This window comes from Pleurodeles waltl, chromosome 12, assembly GCF_031143425.1.
Source record: "Pleurodeles waltl isolate 20211129_DDA chromosome 12, aPleWal1.hap1.20221129, whole genome shotgun sequence".
In the NCBI taxonomy this organism is placed as follows: Eukaryota; Metazoa; Chordata; class Amphibia; order Caudata; family Salamandridae; genus Pleurodeles; species Pleurodeles waltl.
Genome location: NC_090451.1, coordinates 696,765,238 through 696,781,739, shown reverse-complemented (window position 1 = coordinate 696,781,739; position 16,502 = coordinate 696,765,238).

Sequence of the window (16,502 nt, the reverse complement as noted above, 5' to 3'; positions counted from 1 at the left end):
ACGGTGACGGACAGGGCCCTGTGCCGCCCTGGGAGTGGGCAGAAGATTGGGTTACCCTCCCAGGACACCGAGGGGGATTCCAGGCATGGCAGGCGAGGCCTCGACTCCTTCCACCTGTTGTAGCCGATCCAAAACAAAGGCGCCTTCCCACGGCTCCAAAGTGTGCTTTATAATAAGAAGCCGTGTTTACACAGCGCATAATGCCGCCTGACGCAGCTTTGTGGCTTCCTAACACTATAAACAGCACTGGTTGCCATTCCAGTACTTAGGGTGGCCATCTGACTCACCAGGGAGTCCATATTCCTTCCCCTCCTGTCCTTGCGCACACCATGGCATGGTGATTTAGCACTGTAGTCCAATTGCTGCAAGTAAAGTGAACAAATACTACAATTCCCAGGATGCATCTGGTGGTCAAATGAATGTGGTATCCTTGGTAAAATTAAAGCTGATGGTTGTTCTGCTGGAACCAAACATACTCTTTGTTCAGGGACAGATTCCATCAGGACCGCCCCAGGGCTGCTCCAGTTTATGCTTGTATGTGACCCTGTACAGCGCTCTGAAACGTTTCGTCTGGGTTTATTATATATATATATATATATATATATATATATATATATATATATATATATATATATATACGCATTATTATCATCCCGTATATGAGTGTCATTGTGAGATGTAAAACAAGCATTTGCAATGCAGTAGGTCTCACATAAGTAGAACAAGTTAATTGTCATCTTTTGACAACAGCACCCACAAGCAAAAAAATAAATAAAATATAAATGGAAACTGAGAAACGATGACTTAGCAAAATAAAATAAAGTTGCCTTTAAAAAATAAAAGTTTGCAGTTTTGTTTGTCCTGCTGCGCACGTTTTTGCCAGTCACAAGCCTTCTGTTTTCAGGGCACTGGAAGTTAGAACAAAACAGTACCTCGATCACATCTGGCGCAGCGGACGGACACTAATTAAGTTGAAACCAATTAGTGCTTGATCCCTGCTCCTCACAGAGGAACGGAAGTGATGCCAGACGTGCCTTGACGAATTACGAGGCTGTAAAGAAGAGTGACACGCAAACCATCAAATGGTGAGCGACAGGCGGGCTCCAGGCCTTTTACTGAACACAACAGCGTCTCGCATACGAGACGCATATGCAAGCGCATGCACTCGCTGGCTCGACCCTAAAAGGCAGTCATAGTGTTTAGATATTTGGGACCTGCAGTGGTGGACTAGATTAAAGTCCTCCGATTGGCCCTCAGGGTGTGACAGATCTCTTCGGCTAGTTCATGCCTCTTCGTTTGATGATGGCTGGCTTATCTGCGGCACGCACTGGTGATGGACAACCCTTGTAGCAGACATGCTTTATGTGCATGTGAGAGTGGAAGTTACAATTGGCTGCTGAGTGTTATGGTGTTGGTATTAGTGTGGGCCAGAAATGCTATGTATGATATTACATAAGTATATATTACCCCGGCGAACCATAGGTCAGCCCTCCGTAGCTTACCGGCCTATTGGAGTTGCAGTTTTTAAAGTGAGGATAATGTGGACTGTTTCCAATGTTTTGGATATTGTATGACTTGTCTCTTCGGCAATGGTAAACGCAGATTTAACGTAAATAATGTTATTGCATGCAAAATTGTGTGCAATATTAAGTTAAGGTGCTTCATAGTAGGTAGAGTGTTTATCCCAATATAAATTGGAAGTTGTCAATCTGGGTGATTCGAAGTTGGGAGTCCAATATGTGATCCAATATTTTGGCATAGTGGGGTGGCTGAAAAGCTGATGTCGCTAAACTTTATCTTCAAATATGATCTGAACACTCTAATCACCAGAGTAGAGCGTAAAGCACCTATCGTTCAGGTGTAGGGCTCTCCAAATATCCAATAGCCCCTTAGCATTGAGGTACCTGCCAAAGGGAGGCTGGCCCCGGTGCTGCCCCAATGTCCTGTGAGAACTATGTGCTGTCCAGTTACACAGCTAGTTAAAGCCCCGACAAACAGCCATGGCCCAGGACGAGCTGCTCCAGTACATTGCTGACAATCTTAAGAAAGTATGCTGGGGGAGGACACACACTAGTCAGGAACAATGGTTCCCCTTGTTGTCGGTCAGCTACTGCTATTTGTTCGGGCTGCTGTTCCAAATGTGCATGGCTTTATAGGATACACGGCTGTGGATCAGTTTGGCCACCTCCTGGAATTCCCCCAGTAAAGCCCGTGTGAAACATGGGCAAATGCGATTTGTCAAGGCAGGGGCATTTTTCTGTACCCCCAAATGGGTCTCCTGAAAAAAAAAAGCATGTCAGACCCAAAGCGCCTGACCGCTTACAAGATGATCCCTCTCTTGAGCCTGTCTAATAGACCGGTCCCCCTGCACTTAGAGTATTGTGAGGATAATGCTATCTGTTCTTTTCCATCAGCAATCAAGGCGTTGGTGGCAGGGCCCTGCCAGAATCTCTGTCTCCACTTGAGCCAGCAATGGTTGGCCGCCTCCCTACACAGGTGCCCAGCACGATCCAGACCCTTTCTTCCTCAAGATCAACTTCTAGGGAGGCATCCATGTCAAACATTCTGGGTCCACGAAGGAGGCCCCCCAGCAACCCCATTCTCCTCATCTTCCAGTGAGCCACTTCCTTTGAAACTCCAGGATCCTGAAGCCCTGTGGGCCCAGCGTTGCTCACCCTGGAACAGGTCCACAAGGATCATGGAATCGGACCTGCAGCCTGAGAGCCACAGCACCAACTATGCAGCAAGTGAGGCCCGGGGTGCCATCAGCCAGGAACACCTCCTGCGCGGTAACTCCACTTGTGTCCTTGCAGCATTGCTGGCTTTTGCCGAATCCTCGGCTGATGCTCACAGCCACTATCAAGGCAGGCCGCAGCTGCCCCAGCGACTCAGTTCATCATCAGGAAAAGCCAGGAGCACCCCCCAGTCCCTCACCCTGGGCCACTCACCAATCCTCCGCTTCTCTCTGGAAGGCTTCAGGAATGTCAGAACAATCCACGCCTTCTGACACGGCCGCAAGTTGGTTTTTGGAAATTCCAGGGGGAACATTGTTAATTCGATGGGGACCCCACATCTTCTTCTGTGTGATAGAGGACCACCATCAAGTGTATGGCCAGGATCGGGTAGGATTCTGTGAGGAGTTCGTCAGAGCTTCTCTGTGTGTTGACCTCCATCACTTGCCTCTAACCACTCACCCCAATTCGTACTGTTTCTTGTTTCTTGTTTGTTGTTCCTGGCAATTAACAGGAATTCAGTCTTAGTTGTGTTGAGCTTCAGATAGGCAGGGGATGTCTCGGTCGGGATGATGTGCAGTCAGTGTTTGAGGCACTGGATGCCTGAAACACAGGAGACTTTCAAGTGAGGTTGTGCATCATTGTTATATTGGTGAATCTCATTGCAGTTATCTGTGAGTAGAACACCCAGCAGCTCCATGTAGAGGCTGAAGATAAACGGAGATAGTGGGGGACCCTGGGGGATTCTGCTGTTGACTCTGCAGGGATTTTTGGGGACTTGGAGGTGCCTATGTGAACAAACTGGTGCCGGTTTCTTTAGGAGTTACAGTGGGTGGACCTGGCATATCCTGAGAGCTTCTGAGATAACCAACATCCTCCCTTTGGCAGCACTCAGAACTGGACTGGCACTCATGAATAGTCTTCAGCTGTGGGTCTCACGTGATACAGTGATCAGAAACCCTCCCAGTGCATTCTGGTCAATGGAGTCCATCTTTGCAAAATTGCAGTTCTTCAATTTAAGCAAAGATCAACAGCTATTAATTTCTTCCAAGATTTCATTTTCTTAGTTTGAGAACTATTAATTTCTGCAAATCTTTCATTTTCTTATCCATAACATATATGTTTTGCTCTTCAATCAAGCACAGAAGGAACTGAGTTGTAAACTTGTTTGCAGCATAATATTTACATACTAGTCTTACCCACCACTCTGAGGAGTCAGAAATTATGGACTCCCCGCAGCAACATGTTGATGATCTTGCAACTTTTTTTCATGAAAAGATTCAGGATATTTACATATCCTTTTCTAATACTCCAAAAGGAGACCACTGCGTCAGGGATCAGGAGGGTAGGGAAGAGATTATTCTAACAAATTTTACTCCTATTAGTACGGAGAGAGTAACAAAATTACTGGGATCCATTAAATCAGTCTCTCTTTTGGACCCTGCAACTCCTCAGATTCTCTTCATGGGAGTGCCAGTGTTAGGTCCGGTAATTACAAGTCTTATTAATGTTTCACTTTCCTCTGGAGTAGTGCCAGACCTATGGAAACAGGCCATTGTTAAGCCTCTCTTTCAAAAAACCTAATCTGGATTCAAAGCTATTGAATAACTACCGACCGATCTCACTGCTACGTATAGCGGCTAGACTAGCAGAGAAGCATGTACATACCCAGCTCTCAGCTTTTCTGGAAGAAAGAAAGATCTTACATCCCACACATATGCGTTTTAGGCCATTGCATGGGACAGAGACCGCACTGATCGCTATTACGGAGGAAGCGAAAAAAGAGGATGGATAAAGGAATTGAAACAGCCATCATCCTCCTAGATCTGAGTGCGGCATTCGATACGGTTGACCTAAACATTCTTAAAGATAGAATGCGGGGGATTGGAATCTCTGGAGTAGCCTTAGATTGGATCCTATCATTTACTCATGGAAGATCCTTCCAGGTGTTGGACAGATCTTGTACATCCAAGCGTATCATAAGCAGCTGTGGAGTCCCACAGGGTTCTGCCCTGAGCCCTCTGCATTTTAAAATCTATATGCTGCCATTAGCGGAGATTGTTCAGTCATTTGGTATGAACTTAGTATCATATGCAGATGATACTCAACTTATTGTCTCCCTCTCCAACACGCAACCGGATCCGGGGACAGCATTAGGTCCCTGACTAAAAGCAGTTGCTGTATGGATGTCGGGAAGTAAATTGAAGTTCAGTGATGGAAAAACTGAGGTTATGTTTTTTTGGGCAAACAAAAAATTAATGAGCTAATCCAATTATAACTACAGGAGTGGACACTCTTGCGCCCCCTAAAGACCTTATAAAAAGTCTCGGGTGTGGTTGGACCCCTGTAAGGAAATGGCTCCCTGTTGCAATTACCCCCCACTTTTTTGTCTGATACTGATGCTGACTTGACTGAGAAGTGTGCTGGGACCCTGCTAACCAGGCCCCAGCACCAGTGTTCTTTCACCTAAAATGTACCATTGTCTCCACAATTGGCACAACCCTGGCACTCAGGTAAGTCCCTTGTAACTGGTACCCCTGGTACCATGGACCCTGATGCCAGGGAAGGTCTCTAAGGGCTGCAGCATGTCTTATGCCACCCTAGGGACCCCTCACTCAGCACAGACACACTGCTTGCCAGCTTGTGTGTGCTGGTGGGGAGAAAATGACTAAGTCGACATGGCACTCCCCTCAGGGTGCCATGCCAACCTCACACTGCCTGTGGCATAGGTAAGTCACCCCTCTAGCAGGCCTTACAGCCCTAAGGCAGGGTGCACTATACCACAGGTGAGGGCATAGGTGCATGAGCACTATGCCCCTACAGTGTCTAAGCAAAACCTTAGACATTGTAAGTGCAGGGTAGCCATAAGAGTATATGGTCTGGGAGTCTGTCAAACACAAACTCCACAGTTCCATAATGGCTACACTGAATACTGGGAAGTTTGGTATCAAACTTCTCAGAATAATGAACCCACACTGATGCCAGTGTTGGATTTATTAAAAAATGCACACTGCCCCCTGTATTTTACCCAATTGTTCAGTGCAGGACTGACTGGTCTGTGCCAGCCTGCTGCTGAGAGACGAGTTTCTGACCCCATGCGGTGAGAGCCTTTGTGCTCTCTGAGGACAGAAACAAAAGCCTGCTCTGGGTGGAGGTGCTTCACACCTCCCCCCTGCAGGAACTGTAACACCTAGCAGTGAGCCTCAAAGGCTCAGGCTTTGTGTTACAATGCCCCAGGGCACTCCAGCTAGTGGAGATGCCCGCCCCCTAGACACAGCCCCCACTTTTGGCGGCAAGTCCAGGAGAGATAATGAGAAAAACAAGGATGAGTCACTGGCCAGTCAGGACAGCCCCTAAGGTGTCGTGAGCTGGGGTGACTCTGACTTTTAGAAATCCTCCATCTTGCAGATGGAGGATTCCCCCAATAGGATTAGGGGTGTGCCCCCCTCCCCTCAGGGAGGAGGCACAAAGAGGGTGTAGCCACCCTCAAGAACAGTAGCCATTGGCTACTGCCCTCCCAGACCTAAACACACCCCTAAATTGAGTATTTAGGGGCTCCCAGAACACAGCAAGATAGATTCCTGCAACCTAAGAAGAAGAGGACTGCTGAGCTGAAAAACCCTGCAGAGAAGACGGAGACACCAACTGCTTTGGCCCCAGATCTACCGGCCTGTCTCCCCACTTCTAAAAGACACTGCTCCAGCGACGCTTTCCCCAGGACCAGCGACCTCTGAATCCTCAGAGGACTGCCCTGCTCTATAAAGGACCAAGAAACTCCAGAGGACAGCGGCTCTGTTCACCCAAGACTGCAACTTTGTTTCCAAAGAAGCAACTTCAAGACAACTGCGTTTCCCGCCGGAAGCGTGAGACTTGCTACTCTGCACCCGACGCCCCCGGCTCGACTTGTGGAGAAACAACACTTCAGGGAGGACTCCCCGGTGACTACAAGAATGTGAGTAGCCAGAGTTGCCCCCCCTGAGCCTCCACAGCGACGCCTGCAGAGGGAATCCCGAGGCTCCCCCTGACCGCGACTGCCTGCTTCCCAGATCCCGACGCCTGGTAAAGACTCTGCACCCGCAGCCGCCAGGACCTGAAGGATCGGAACTCCAGTGCAGGAGTGACCCCCAGGAGGCCCTCTCCCTTGCCCAGGTGGTGGCTATCCCGAGGAGCCCCCCCTTGCCTGCCTGCATCGCTGAAGAGACCCCTTGGTCTCCCATTGATTTACATTGGAAACCCGACGTGTGTTTGCACACTGCACCCGGCCGCCCCCATGCTGCTGAGGGTGTACTTTCTGTGCTAACTTGTGTCCCCCCCGGTGCCCTACAGAACCCCCCTGGTCTGCCCTCCGAAGACGCGGGTACTTACCTGCTGGCAGACTGGAACAGGGGCACCCCCTTCTCCATTGAAGCCTATGCGTTTTGGGCACCACTTTGACCTCTGCACCTGACCGGCCCTGAGCTACTGGTGTGGTAACTTTGGGGTTGCTCTGAACCCCCAACGGTGGGCTACCTTGGACCCACACTTGAACCCCGTAGGTGGTTTACTTACCTGCAAGAACTAACAAACTCTTACTCCCCCTAGGAACTGTGAAAATTGCACTATCTAGTTTTAAAATAGCTATATGTGATTTATGTGAAGACTGTATATGCTATTTTGATTATTCAAAGTTCCTAAAGTACCTACCTGCAATACCTTTCATTTAAAGTATTACATGTAAAATGTGAACCTGTGGTTCTTACAATAAACTAAGAAAATATATTTTTCTATAACAAAACCTATTGGCTGGATTTGTCTGAGTGTGTGTTCCTCATTTATTGCCTGTGTGTGTACAACAAATGCTTAACACTACTCCTTTGATAAGCCTACTGCGCGACCACACTACCACAAAACAGAGCATTAGTATTATCTCTTTTTGCCACTATCTTACCTCTAAGGGGAACCCTTGGATTCTGTGCATACTATTCCTTACTTTGAAATAGTGCATACAGAGCCAACTTCCTACAACCCCCAACTCTCAATGTCGCACACGCCAACAGAGAGGCTGGAACGTCCTTTGCCCGGCTTAGGACTCTGAGGAAGGTTTTAGCAATCTGCCTTTTCTAGCCCGAAGACTGGTGATTCAGGCATCAATAGGATCGCGCCTTGATTACGGCAATGCTCTGTGTGTAGGATCACCAAGATGCGGAATACAAAGACTACAGAGGGTGCAAAATGCAGCAGCACGAGTGCTTTTAAAAACACACAAACAACAATCCATACGGACCAGAATCTCCTCCTTACATTGGCTACCAGTAGCCAAAAGGATTCAATTCAAGACATTATACCATATTCATAGAGCTTTATACAATCAAGGCCCTGAAATGCTCAAAACACTGGCCTCTTTTTAAACACCAGGCACACCTCTCAGATCCTCCTCAGCTATTTTAGTCACAGTTCCAACAGTGAAGAAAGCAAGATGGGGAGGAAGGTCGCTGCCATATCAAGGTGCTATACTCTGCAATAGTCTTCCTCTTAATATTAGATTAAGTTCTCAAGAGATCCCCTTTAGGAAGGCCCTAAAAACCTGGTTATTTAGAGCGTGATTTCCTATGTGGTTATGAACAATGACGATTCTGCGTTGCAGTATAAGCGCTATGAGGCCCCTGGGCAGTTTAGGCGCTATATAAGCAATTTTAACATAACATAACATAGTGTTTCCTTAAGTATTTATGTAACAGTTTGCTGCTGCATGGTGTTATCTCCCTCTAGTGCACAGACATTTTATTAAAAAAACAATAACCTCCATTTTTCAGCACCCAGTACATGACTGGCACTCACCAATAGTGTTCATCTGTTTGTTATAAGTGCAACCGTTCTCAGTACACCACCCAGTGCGTCCTGGTCAATGCAGTCCACCTTTGCAAAGTTGCTGTTCTTCCTGTGACGCAAAGCTTGACAACAATTCACATCTTCCAATATTTCATTTTCTTAGCTTGATAAAAATTATTTCTTGCCTTCTTTTAGCACCAGACCTATGTGCTTTGCTCTTCATGAGCTCTGCAGCTGAGCACACTAGGTACTCATTTCCAAACCTGTTTGCAGCAAAGCATTTAAATACCAGTGTCTTCTTAACTGTTCATCAACCAGCATGTTACTGGTAGAGTCAACTCTCTCTAGTCCATAGCAATTGGCCCCATGAGCATTTTATACAAAATAAAACTTAATTTGGCTACATTCAAAGCAATACTGGCACTCACCTATAGCCTCCAGCTGTGGGAATAAGGTGAAACATATCTCAATAGCCTTCCCAGTGTATTTTGGTCAGTGTGGTCCATCTCTACAAAGTTGCAATTCTTTCAGTAAAGCAAAGTTGATAACTAATCATTTCTTCCAATATTTCATTTTTTCAGCTTGATCAATATTCATTTCTCGCAGTGTTTCATTTTCTTTACCCCACACACATATTTTGCTCTTCATGAGTTCTTTGGCGGAGAACAAAAGGTACTGAGTGCTTTACTTGTTTATAACATAACACAAGATTACATGACATAATATAACATGGCGGATGTGCGGAGCTTCCAAACAATTAGCTGAAAATGTGCTGTCTGCAGGGATCTCCAACTCATTGTGTGCACACTGGGTGGCCGTGTGCATGGAGCCAATATTGTGTGACACACGGCGGCACCTTGTGATTTGGAAGGTCTAGATTCACCCCCTACCCTGACCCATCAACCCTGCTGTGCATCCTCCTCGCCTTTTACCCTTCTCCCTCCGTCCCCATGCCTCCACGTCACCGCATGGAGAATAATGCATAATGTGTAACATATGCATCGTATTTAATGTTGGTGCTCCTTTGATTGCTGTTTTCATTCCTCTTCCTCTTGGTTAATGCAATGACAGACCTGAGTTTTCCCTCATATACCTTGGGGTGGTACCATGAACATGCGCACTCATGCAGCGCACTGCTGTGTGCCTGATTTTAAGAGATTGCACTGTCTAGAGGGCGTGCATTTAGCTCAGAATTTCACAAAGTTAATACATGGGCTGGAGGCGGTACAGCCTGGAAACAGACAGAAGCAGCCACTGCTCACTGCTCCTGAGCATTGCTTCTGCATCCCATGTGCTAACTCTGAGAAATTCCTAGTTCAGTGTATGCGCTATGGACAGTGAGATGATATAACAGGCGTGCAGTGGTGTCCTGGTGGATTTAGTACCACATTAGAGCAAACATGTCCCATATGGGTTTTAAATTAGAGTCCCCTGTATCCTCTATGTGGTGAAAAATTATTTTCCTGAGGATACTTCTGTGCCCCTCTTGTCAACAGAGAAGCCCTAAAGGTTATTAATAAAAAGATACAGGATGACCTCAAACCCCCCCCCCCCCCCCCCCCCAAGGTGTCATGCTCCATCATCGGTCATCCTGCACTCGCCAAAGAATCCTCTAATGGCTGGCAGGCTCTCAGCTGCTTTGAGGATACTTACAGGGGGAAAAAAGAGGCAAGGGATCCAGATAAAGTGTGAAAATCCCAAACACCTCAACTATGGATATTGCACTTTATTAGGCGGGGGTGAGTAGACGATTAAAAATGAAATATAGGATGTGCAACACACCATTATAGGTCTTACATCTACTCACGTCGACATGTTTCAGCCCTCATGGTGCCGAAAGAAGAGGTCCAGGGCCTTCTTCAGGACAGGAATCCTACTTTCCCTAAGGTGCCCCTGTCTATACACAAACACACATCTCCAGCACACATACATGAAATATCAATGGTAATTCTCTGCTAAGAGCAAAAATTTGCTTATCAATTGAAATTCACGAGGTCAGCACTTGTTTGCTCCTCAGTAAACACAAGTATTGTAGCTTTGTGTCCAATGTGAATACGGTTATTGCCCTGCGTGTGTGGTGTTATAAGGCACGCTGAAGCAGAAGTAAACACAACACCAATCAAACTTCTGGAGGCCAGTGGTAGAATTCTAAAAAGTCATCTTTTTATTGCACAGTGTTAGGACCCACGGCATCTCTTGCAGGGCGATAGCGGTCATGTCGGGGCAAGCAATGAGTAGAGACATTGACGACTCAGGGGTGGACACCCTTTCTCGCTCAACTGGAGAGTCCGGCTTACAGTATCTTGCAGTGCTTTGAAACAACCATAACAGGAACTTTACAAAACTCCATACTTTAAGGAAGTAACAAAATACACAGTGGTAAAGCTGCGTCTGCTGAGCAGTAGAAGCCTGTCTGACAATATTGCACTCTCACAGATCCCGCAGCCTTTCTGTGCCGATCAGAGAGGGTGCAAAGTACTTTGTATCATATTGTGCAGACCATACCTTGTTTTTTGATTTATCAAAGGGAAGACATAGCTGTTCCTCTGTATGATATCACAACCAGAGAAATAGTCGGAAAGAGATGCTCAAAGATCATACATTGACATAATGCAGAGACATGTTTCTTTGCCATACTCTAGGCTGATGGGCATGTATGATAAATATTGCACACAGTTTGCAGCTCTGCAGAAAGCTTGATCGCAGTCAGTTCAGTTTACTATAAAATGTATATAATAACAATATAATAATAATAATATATTGGAAGACGAGGATTATACATCGCGTACTATAGAGGCCTGTGGGGGCAGGGCATCATTGAGGTGTCCCAGGTACAGAGGATCTGTCCAGGGTCCCCTGGAAGACAAATGGACTTGATGTGCACGAGAGAGCTTTCATTGAGTCATTAGAGTTCACTTGTCAGTCTTCTCCATCCACAGAGCTGCAGCCTTGCCCTGCAGCAGGCTACTCAGCCCTCTGTGAGGTGCAGCCGAAACGTTGTCCATTCGTGGTGAGTGAAAGGAACCCATCATGAAAGCCTTGTCGGTACATATTGGGTGTAAGAAAGGTAAGACGCCAAAATGGATCTAGAAGGGTGTGTGTGGGTTCCTGTGTGTACCTGCCTATGCGTACGCTTGCAGGTGGGTGTCTGTGTGCCCATCGGTTTGTGTGTGTAGGTTTATAGATGTGAAGAAAGTAGTTGTACGTCTTATAGGCTGTTCAGGTTTGTTTGTACCACTTGGGTATGTGGCAGGACAGCCTGCACCTCTTCAGCCTGGATATAAAGAAAGGTGTTGTGAAAGCAGGTGGGACTGAGATGGGAACTGTTACTTCTCAGGTTCATCTGAGGTTCTGCTTGTGATCTCACTCTTACAAACTCTACATGGAGCTTTTTACCTGTTACCATCTACCTCGCCAGATAACGAAGAACTAAGACGAGCTAGAGATAGAACCATGAGATCTTGGACTCTCTAAAACTTTGCTTCTCATGCTTGATTCCAGTTCAAGAGCTTTCTGAAAAGGAGCCTTTGATTTCACATTATTGTCAGAGGTAGAACTTTGTAAACAATGGCTTTTAAAAGAGATGATTCTCTTTTCCCAAACTCTAGAGGTCCCATCCTAAAAGCTGTCGCCTCCTAGCCTCCCAAGGTTCATCAGGGTAAACGTTCTGGTCTTATGGCACATCCCAGAATGTCATAAGCAAAATATGGTCGAGCACAATTATCATGTTCTAAATGCCATTTACAAATATCACCCCAATGGAGTTATTAATTATTAATAGAAAATATACATCCTAGGGCAGAAATACTTTTATAAATTATATTCAAGGCTCTGTATTTATCCATATTCATTTTGTGTAAAAAAAATTTAAGCTGCAGTGGATATATTTACACATTTATTCAAACGACAAATCTTTACGCATGTTTGAGTGTGCAATGGGTTTTAGGCATTTAGAGTACAATGCAGTTAATTGAAACCATCTGCAGCTTAGAATAGTGTGGACAGCTGTACTGCTGGAGCTCTTTAAAGATTTCTAAGAAATCTTTTTAATTTGTCTAACTTCCTTAAATATCAATCTGAACAGCTATTTCCTAGCACAATAGTAGGTGACCGTAGTGAGAATCATCCAAAAGAAAACCTATTTTCTGTATTTATACATATTTAGAAATAGACAGTAAAATAGATGGTTTTCTTTCTGTATTTCTCTGAAAGCCTGAATTATATTTAGCACATGATACTTATTTCAGACAATATTTTGCTAATGATATTCAACTCATCCTCTCCAATTGCAGCTGTTTACATTTTTTAATTTTGTTATTTACACCCCATCATTTATTTTGGTTTGTTCTTAATGTATCGGTGCCTGGTTCTTACTCATAGAAGTCTTGTATGCAGCCTCAGGTGCAACCTCTGGTTAGTGACTTGTTTTGGTGCTTGTAGGGAGTTTCCTGTAGCCCATATGGGGATGGTCGAACTCTCTCCTTCGGTGGAGGACTCAGTGCACCTCACTCTTGACCCCTTTGGTGGTCTGCTCTTCTTCGCAGCAGTTACAAACGGTGGCATATCTATGTGCGAGTGTGTAAATTTGCGCATGTCTATGCACTTGAGTATGGCCGTGTTTCTGTCTGTGTGTAAAACAGTGGGCAGGCAGTTATAATCAGGGCCACTGAAAATATGTGATTGTTCACCTGTGGCAATTTTCTCATAATTATAGATTTGCAGCATTTGCCCCATAATCCATAATCTTCTGCATAATCTGCCGACTGTAGTAAAAAAATTGTTTCTAGCTCTTACCGTTCAAAAGTTACTACGAATGCAGCGGCACATGTTGCTGCAGAGTGAAAGGCCCTTTTGCAAATCTGGAATTGTCACCTTTTTTGTTGCTTATTGCTACATTTGGGGATTAAAATGGTACTAACGAGGTGCAACCAATGCTCAGACAGTATTACCAAGTTTAAAAAACTGTGATATAATGAAGTAACACTATTACAAAATGTGCCGCATTATGCCGCATAATTTGCCTTTTCTTGTGGCAAAATTTACTGAACCCTGCCGCATTGTTTGTCCCACTCCTGCCGCGTAATTCCAGTGGCCCTGGTTATAAAAAAGCAGCAGAAACCTCTGCCATTTCCAATAAAGTATTAAATATTACAAGAAGAAAGTTTCAGCTGTGGACAAGCGGCCGACAACAAATCTTGACGTCACAGAAGTGCACAACAGGTTGTGACCGTCACAAACTTCCAAAGGCTCAGCCAGTCCTATGGTCTGATTCAGTAGAGTGAGACACAGTATGATGAAAGAGTCCAAGGACTGAATGAGCATGTTCTGGAAGAAGCTACATGGCCTCTCCTGAGGGCTCATCCAAATATCCTTGGGCTCCATCAAGGAGATGCTGAGGTTAAGTTAGCAACCTAATTCAGGCAATCAGTTTCCTTCTAGAAGTCCACCCAAGAGGCCAACTGGGAGTCTTGTTTCACTCCTGATTATGAGATGCGTCCTATGGATATTAGCACCAAATGTGAGTAGAGATACCGGAAGTGCTTCATGAAATGCGTGCTTTGGTTCGGCAGCATTTCTGAATTGAATGCTTCGTACCCTGTTTGTGTAAATCCTGAGCCATCCTGAGGCTTTCGGAGCATTGAGGGGCGCTGCTCTCTGTGGCCAAAAATACTCCATTTGGGTATCTCCAGTGCTTAATTTGAGCTGGTGGCTGCTGGTGGGGCCCACCGGCACTCGTTTTTGGGGACCTACATTTATTTTTTCTCACAGACTTGATCCAGAGCAAGAGGGAGAAAAGCTCAAATGGGGGAAATAAGGAGGAAGAAAAAGATGGAAAACGAGTGACAAAGAAAGCAGGGATGAAAAAACCTGCAGAGTGAGATAAATAGGTGGGGAGTGTCTGGTGGTGGATTAAAGCAGCATGAGGTGGAATCAAGACTCGGCAGCCTTGGTATTCATGAGATAAAGAGACAGGAAGTGTAGGATGGTGGATGAAAGGGGCATGAGGTGGAATCAAGACTCTGCAGCCTTGGTATCCATGAGATAAAGAGACAGGAAGTGTAGGATGGTGGATGAAAGGGGCATGAGATGAAATCAAGACTCTGCAGCCTTGGTATTCATGAGATAAAGAGACAGAAGTGTAGGATGGTGGATGAAAGAGGCATGAGGTGGAATCAAGACTCAGCAGCCTTTGTATTCATGAGATAAAGAGACAGGAAGTGTAGGATGGTGGATGAAAGAGGCATGAAATGGATTCAAGACCAGGGAGACTTCGTATTCATGAAATAAAGAGACAGGAAGTGTAAGACGGTGGTTGAAGAGGCATGAGGTGGAATCAAGACTCAGCAGCCTTGGTATTCATGAGATGAAGAGCAGTGGCGGCCGGTAATTTTAGGAGGGAGGGGGCGGACGGGACGCACACTCACACTTATTCATTCACACACGCACACACTTACATCCAGTCACAACACTCCCCAACATCCAAACATACCCGCATGCACCAAACATTCATTAAAAAAACACATACTCACTTACCTTCAGCTCAGAGGTCCCAGGAGGGTTGGGACTGCTGCCGTCCCTCTCTGGCTGACCTTAGGTCAGCCAATGAGGGAAGGCAGCAGACTCAACTTCGTCACAGAGTGGGATGGGGTCAGTGAGACTTCTGACCCCACCTCTCTCTGTGACAAGGTGTCACAAATTGACACTCGCCCTGGGCGCTTCAGGGCTTAAACCTGAAGGGCCCAAGTCGAAGTCAATGGGTGATGCTTCCCCTCTTCTCCAAGGGGAAGGGCCTGGAAGCACTGTGGCTGAGCTGAGGAGGTCACACCCATAGGAGCTGTGACCTCTTCAGCCCAGCAAAGTTCAGCTCAGGCAGCCAGGAGTCTGCGCAAATCGTGCATGTCTCGCTCCTGGCTGCCAGATCTGAATAAGAAGACTGTCTGTCAGGCTGACCTTTGCTCAGCCTGACAGACACTCTTCATGAGGGGCAAAAGGTGGGGGGGCATGGCCCCTCCGCCCTAAAGGATGGGCCGCGGTTCATAAAGAGACAGGAAGTGTAGGATGGTGGATGAAAGAGGCATGAGGTCGACTCAAGACTAGGCAGCCTCAGTATTTATGAGATAAAGAGACAGGAAGTGTAGGGTGGTGGATAAAAGAGGCATGCAGTGGAATCAGGACTAGGCAGCCTTGGTATTCATGAGATAAATAGGTATTCATGAGATAAAGTGACAGCAAGTGTAGGATGGTGGATTAAATAGGCATGAGGTGAAATCAAGACAACGTAGCCTTGGTATTCATGGGATAAAGAGACAGGAAGTATAGGATGGTGGATGAAAGAGGCATGAGGTGCAATCAAGACTCAGCAGCCTCGGTATTCATGAGATAAAGAGACAGGAAGTGTAGGTTGGTGGATGAAAGAGGCATGAGGTGGAATCAAAACTCGGCAGCCTTGGTATTTGGCGCCCGACCTTTGTCTGAATAAAGCTTTGGGTCCTGGCACTTATTCTTTTACAAATTAAGCAGTGGATCTCAGTATAAAACAACATGTGCGTTGGATCGTTTGTAAATAAACTGTTTCTGTGAAGTACTCCCTGGCTTCAGGTGAGGTTCTCAGAAAAGCAGCAAAGAGCAGTCACTTAATGTCATCAAGCTGTCCCGTGACGTGGCAAAGGCTCTTAAATCCCACTACTACCATCCAAAACTCCTTTCCTGCATCATCAAACACACACCTTCCCTTTGACCTTTTTCATAAGCTATTCCCACATTCCTCAGATTTCTTCCCCCCCTTCATTTTGTGTTCTACATAATATTTTCTCTTTAACCTCCCACTTTTTATTATTTCACAAGCAAGAGCACATTGTGGCCTTCTGTGCTGAGGGCTGCCTTTCTCCTCTGTTCTTCCTATAACATCATAGAGTTACCTGTCCTCAATGTTCTTATTTTTTATATATTTCTTTCTTTCTT